Raw genomic sequence first — 7,187 nt, 5'->3', positions numbered from 1 at the left:
GCCGTGAAACCGCGACGTCACAAGTTTGATGAAGTGGAATCCCACGACGATTTCTACTTCATAAGGCAGTACGAATTCCCCGCACTACCTTGATCCTGTGGACTTTGCATTTACGATACGTTGGGCCCCGAATTACTGACGGTATTTTACTGACTGACGCGGAGGCCATCTTACAACGCCCTGGAGAAGGGCATCAGGGGCCTACCGCGAGCGTTCCCATCCGTCCATCGCTGGCATATCGGGCCCAATGGGCGGACCGTCGCGTTTCGAGCTTGTAGACCCTCAAACTTGTTGCCCATCGTTATAAAACGCGTCACAGCGAAGACCTGGTTAGAGAGGTGAAAAAGATGTCTGTTAAGTTTGGCAATGATGATAAGGTATTGCGAAATGTCGCAGACATGCCATATTCTGTAAATATTACTTTGTGCCCGGAAAACACGTATCAAAAAACGTGTCAAACGTGCTCAAACTATGTAAATACAATAGCGCTGAGAAGTATTTTGACAAAGATAGTAATTGGCTTGATTAGATACAAATACAAAATAACAGAATCAATGATATTTTTTGTTGAAGGAAATTCGATGTTCTACATAATTGTAGAAATTTAACTCTCCTTCGTTGGAAAATAATGTTTAAATAAAGAAAAATAAGAAAAATTACGGATCAAAATAATAACGAATTTCATATTGTCAAAATACTTTCGAGCTCTACTGTAAATTTCGTTAAATAGGAAAGGCCTAAAATTTGTAAAACACGGTTTAGCGTATTTGACAGAAATCCGACATCTCCTTAAATAGGCAAACTCTTTCGTGGTGAAGAAATTGGATAGTTACCTGTTCAGACATTGGCATTCGGTGGTCCCAGAATTGGGCCAGCATGACGGGCCGCGCACAGCTGACCGCCGTTGTAACCTGGCATGGGGCGCCGGCATACTCTTGGGCCTTGCTCTATCGGTAATGCAGTTCACGTAGGCCTCTGGATCTGACGCTGCGCTCGACCTGCTCGCGGCGGTTGGGAGCAGTGCATTCAACGTCGGACCAGCGACGTTCCGCGAAGTGTTGAGCCAGTCTGACGAATCGCTGAGGTTGATGTCACTTCAATCGACTTCGAAATAAAGGTCCGGACCGCCTTCTTTGCTCCGACGTGGCAGAGGTAATCCCACACACAGATGCCAGCGTTTGGTGAGACTCATAATCCGAGGAAACTGTCGTCGAATCCAGTTGGTTTCCTGGAAACATTTCATCTGATTATGAAGGATTAGAATTCTTGACCTCGTTGATGATGAAGTGATAAATATTGGTGAGCGGTTAGTAAGTGCGTCATCTTGACTGTTGAATTCTATGTTCTTGGCAGTTAAATAAATAATTGATTCGTTCTGAGGAGGGCCCCTACTCGGGCTGAAACGTTAACGAAATTTTACGTAACGCTCTTACTGACCGCTCACCAATATTTACCACTTCGTTTAATCTGATTATTCAAATTGTTTCACACTCTTAAGATTTCTAGCTTCACTCGCTTAACGACGTTCCGCTCACAAGATATTGATCGCTTGATGCGGCTGGGCCTTACTGACCTCAGGTCGGATGGGGTCCCACTTTAAAACCTGATGGAAGAAGAGCTTTATTCTAATTTCACGTTGATAACAGTCAAACGGTGAACGTGAATTTCACGCTGAAAGAATTATGACCGGCGATACTCGTCGCTTATTTGTCGGTTGTACAATAATATCTGCGTCAAGCTGTTCTGTATTAAGTATCTACCGATATTTTACCTCCGCATATAATTCCGAAAACCCACACTGTGTCACAAAGTGCATGCACTGAAGTATAACGAACGACGTTTTTGGAATAGTGTAAAAGTCCCAGAACCTACCGTGTGCTCGAGCCTAGAGCCACTTGTGTCAATTGTATTTAAATTCTTATCTCATTGTTGGAAGATAGATTTTCATTTCAATATGGGGCACGTATTCTTCAGAAGAATATTGTGAATAATAGATAGGCTGTTGGATTGGATCGATCAGGCATCAGTATGTTTAATTTCGCATGCCTTGAAAGTCGACACAGATTTTTGTTACAGTCAAAAATTCATCGGGGTTATTGCAATGAACGATTTGAGAAAACGTTGAACTATGTACTAAGTTACTGGAATGATGCTAGATTGATGATGTTTTTATTACGACACGTGAAAATATCGCAGACTTGGAACAAAAAATCAAGCCCTTATCTTACGTAAAAAAAAAACAATTTTTTTCTATTTTGTATAATGTGACTCAAGTTTTTGTAAGCTCATCGCACCCGGAGTTTCGGTTTGAATTAGATCATTTAAGTTTCTGGGTTCGGATTAGCGGTAACTGACTTATTGATTACCCTGAATTCAATATTTTTTTGTGTTTATAATTTGACATGAATTTGTACCATTTTTTGCGCTTCATTGGAGAGTTTTGAGTGAAAAATTTTTGTTTGGCTTTGCCAGAAACGGAGTAACAAATTTTCGAAATCGTTGATTTCGGGAACAATGTTTAAAATTTTTCATTTCCTTAAAAAATAATATCAAACGTAACAGACTCCACATCGTTAGTAAACGTGATTATTTTTCAGTAAGTTTGTGACGAAAGGGCATAACCAACAGTACTTACGACCTTTCACCGTTAATTCATCCATTTTTCAATTTTAACGTTCTTGAATGTATTCGCATGTATTTTATATGTATACGGATGGGAAAAAATTCTCCCTTTCGCCCTTATGTGTGGTATGCGGTTGTATAATGGCGCATACATCATTATACCATGTATAAAAAAGCGCAAGAATTCCTTAGATCACACAAGGACATTGTTATTACGAAAGTGGATAAAGGCAGTAGCACAGGGAAGATTCTGTAAAAAAAACTGTAGAAAGTCATAATGATACACAGAACTATAAAGCATGCAAAGACTTGACTAATGGAATAGCGAAACAGACCAATGATCTAATCAATAGCATAGCGATGAAGGGAAATATATCTGACGAAACTTGTAAACGGTTAAAAACACACAATTCACTAACACCAAAGATATATTTCCAAACCAAGTACATGGAGCGAATTATCCGTTAAGACCAATTGTCTCTAATATGAATTCACCCACATACAAGTTATCGAAAATACGTTCAGGAATCATATGTGATATTGATAGAAGTATTGCACTCTCCGATGCTCAATTTAGAAAGCGAAATTTGAAATTAGTACGCGAAACTCTGAAGAAAAACGGCTATCCAGCAAAACTGATCTGGCATTTAAAAGAACAACGAATAGATAAACATTATAATAGTTGCATAGAAAACAATGTGGATAAAATTGATACCAGCAAACAAAAATGTCTTGAATCAATCCCTTTTATTGATAGCCTATCACAAAACATCAGAAAGACAGTATCTAAAGAAAACATCAATGTCTCATACAAAATTACTAATTCGTTGCATAATATATTCACATCTGTAAAATCAACAAGCGCCACACTGGAACAAACCAATATTGTGTATATAATCGATTGTAAAGATTGTGATAAATGTTATATTGGCCAACTATCTCAGCATCTAAAAAACGGTTTGCTAATCATAAGTATGATGTAAAAACGCGGATTCCAGATAGATCGGCGTTTACTCATCATTTATTGGTTGAAGGGCACAGGTTTGATTTTGAAAATGTGAAGATTATAGACAAGGAAACCAACTGGCATAAGAGGATCATAATAGAAATGATAGATATTTCTAAAAACAACACTGTCAACAAAAGAACTGACATTCAGAATTTGAGTCACCTCTATTTTGACATCATATAAATTGTCAAGAGGATATGTATTGACTATTATGTATACAATTTGCCAACGTACCGACAAATATGTAAATATATGTATGACTTTCAAAGATAGTTGTTATAATTAACATTAAGAGAATAGGCTTATCAGTATAGTTATACCATTAGGAATGCGATATATTATGATTTACGACATTTCGATAAACAATGATTCAGGATTTTTCATGACAGAATTCATTACAGATGCAAAAATTATTAAACGAAATTGAACCTTCCGGATATTTTTCCTTTTCACAATCGCGATTGAATATTTTCACTTGACACGTGATCTCTACATTCATTTAAGGAAATTTAGCTCTATCGGCATTTGAACGTGACCATACCTAAAAAGTTATTTCAAAACTTTGGCCAGCTTTTTACTAATAGTAAGTGTTTTTGAACTCGAAATCGGGGAATTAAGGCCTTCAAAAATTTATCTTTCTTTATCGCATGCGATTTTTTATTATTAAGGAAATCGCTCTAACGTAAATTAAGGATGAATAGATAAATTCAGTTTAAAAGAGTTGAAATATTCTAAATTCGGATTTTATTGTGTACCGAGTAACTGGTAAGAGCAAATATTTTCGTATTCAACATAAAACCTTCACGATAAGTGATTTTAGAGGTCACTGATTGCGAATCTCAACTCGTAATTCGAAAATTCAAACTGGCTGATTCAACACGGTGGCATCGACCGACTACCGGTATTCCATTACGACTGTTACCTCCGTTATCAGCTGTTGATAAATATGACCATGACTCCAGAGTGTGCCGAGGGAAGGCTGCGGTAGGATTTTGCATTCTATTCCATTTTTGTCTCGGTTTTGCAATTTGGAACTGGAAATTTTGCAAAAATCCTGGTACCCTAGGGCACAGATACTGACTTGAATTATAATGATAATTAAAGATAAAGGTGTCGCTGTTGGGTGCCAGATGCAGAAGCGTCAATTTTTAGATAATTAGAAGAGAGAAAATAAAGGAAAGAATAATATCAGGTACTAAGACGGTTCGCACGGTTCTCTCAGCTTAGACAAAATGATGGTAGAGGGGAGGGGTCGTATTCGGTAGATGAAATACAAGAAAATAGATAATGCGGTAATATTATCCAGTGTATTAACAAAAGGCGAGAAAACAGTTAGATTCGAAGAATTCTGGAGATTTAGGTACAATTAGACGATTCGAGAAATTCAAATACAGTCGGAGAAAGAGGTGAAAGTGAAACTTAACAAATTAGTTAGACAGGAGACTAGAGGACTAAGATCCTCTAAGTAAACATTAGCAATTCAAAGAAAAGCAGAACAACATAGCAAGAGAATTGTATCATCACAGTACAGGTAAACAGACACGATAATTCGTAGGTCAAGCAGAATGATGGGAGAAATAATACCGAAATGCAAAAAATACAAGTCGATCGAGTGGTAACGGAATTGAAGTAACGATTTACAGAAACAAGGTACTCAAAGGAATATTCAGAAAATAGATAATGAAATATAAATTATAAACAGAATACATAGTGTCTAGCCTGCGATATATACGAGATACTTAAAAGAAATAGAAAAGAGCTTACATATTTCCACCGTATTAAGAAAAGAGAATAGAGAAAATTAAAACGCGATATACTAACAACTAGAGGGACTACGGAGAAACTACGTTAACAGCGGTATTAGAGAAGAGAGACGGTAAGAAGGATGTTAATCGGTATGTGGCGCAATACTCAAAAGGCGAAGATCGCCGGGTTTTTCACGCGGTACTCGTACGATACTAATTACGCAAAAATATTCGATAAAACAGCAATTTATAATCAAATCAGAGAAGATATAGAAAATATGATAAGAGACAAAGATAAACTGTGAACATTTATAAGTTAACTAATTTACCAATCATTAAAGAGAAACAATAAATGCTCGAATTCAGGTAAAGCCAGGCAATTGAAGATATTCCAATCAAGCGTAAGCATAGAGATATTGAAGCGCTGCTATTCAGTGATGTCAGGTAATTTAACAATTCCAGCAGAGCGAGATCAAAAAAACAAAAAAAAATTGCGCAATATTCACGACAAATAAAATGAGTGAGTGCTAACCAGTCGCGAAGTCACTTGCGGTATTAGATAAGAAAAGGGGAGGTACGAGTCCATGTGGCTCAAGCGAAGCAAACTGCGAGATAAAATAAGAAAGAAGAGAAGATATAGAAAAGATACGATACAAGTAACTTCGTGGCTTGACGAAATAGAAAAAAGAAAACCTCACTTACGAGAATAGAGGAAAATGCAGGTGCAGGTGTAGAAAGCAGGTAGAGAAGGTGTCGGTAGCACAGTAGAGAAGAAGATAATAGAAAAGGGATCAAAAACTAAACCTATTGGAAGCGGTAGAAAAGATAACTAATACGTAGAATCGAAAGCACGTCTGCCTGGAAAATGTGTTGAACGTAGTGCGTGTCGCGTTGAGCGATGATCCTGGCGATACCGGCCGATTTTCGATATGCTGCCTTCACGTGATTGTCTCCTCATCCTGTGCGATCTCTGATTGGTCGATCGGGTCACGTGATACGGGTCAACAGGTAAGACGGACGGTAGTCCATCTTCGCTCGTCTTCTCCTTCGTCGATATATTTTGACATTATCGATCCGTCGAGCGATATGTGGAAGGATTGCGGTCGGATGCATCGCGCTACTAGTGAGGGGGGGAGGTCTACCCCTCACGATATTGCGACATCGATGCATGTGTAGATCTTGCAGGTAAAACGACGTTGATTGGAGAAAAAAATGTGTGACGTGACCGACCAAAACCGAATGAAAAAATTAATACACAAAGTTGCAAGCTCATAACGGTTTTCATGCCAAGGGAACAGTGTTTGGAAAGGATGATTCGTTTGGACGCTGAATCGAACAATTTTTTGTTTCTTTTTCTCTTCTTGCCCGTCTTTTGTTTATTTTATTTATTTATTTATTTATTTTGTTTGTTTTCCAGCACTCTGTACAAGATGACGACTTATTTGAAGTGACGTTGGATGTGGAGAATTTTGTCAGGAAGAAGGCCGACAATATAAGTGCACTCAGAAGATATTCTCTTCAAAAAGTTGTAAATCTGAATGTATTTGTCATATGAGTTGGAGACTGTAAGGAACCTCAGGCTTACAATCTGATGAAAATTTGGTAGTTGATGAAAAATGTCAGTGTAAGTGTGCCATTTGATAACGACATCGTCGTCCGAAGATCCAGCAGATTCAACTGGAGTCTATCAAGTTTATTTCGATTCGTAAACTAAATAATATTCTAAATTTAAAATGAAAGACCTCGGTTATTGCCGATATTTTTTACACACCACATTATTCCAACGCTTTCCAATGCCGAATACACCCCGT

At 37.8% G+C, this 7,187-nt stretch overlaps 1 long non-coding RNA gene across 1 annotated transcript; it reads right to left on the bottom strand.

Annotated features, from left to right (window-relative positions):
* LOC124308577 (uncharacterized) lies at window positions 1-6,265 on the bottom strand. The gene is made up of 3 exons (XR_006909030.1): window positions 6,079-6,265; window positions 834-1,228; window positions 1-326 (listed from the first exon to the last, which is right to left on the bottom strand). It is a non-coding gene; the product is annotated as an uncharacterized LOC124308577 (long non-coding RNA).
* Window positions 6,266-7,187: the final 922 nt, after the last annotated feature.

Source organism: Neodiprion virginianus, chromosome 7 (assembly GCF_021901495.1).
Source record: "Neodiprion virginianus isolate iyNeoVirg1 chromosome 7, iyNeoVirg1.1, whole genome shotgun sequence".
Taxonomy (NCBI): Eukaryota; Metazoa; Arthropoda; class Insecta; order Hymenoptera; family Diprionidae; genus Neodiprion; species Neodiprion virginianus.
The sequence above is the reverse complement of the archived record's forward strand: the minus strand, read 5'-3'. Positions and strand labels throughout refer to the sequence as shown.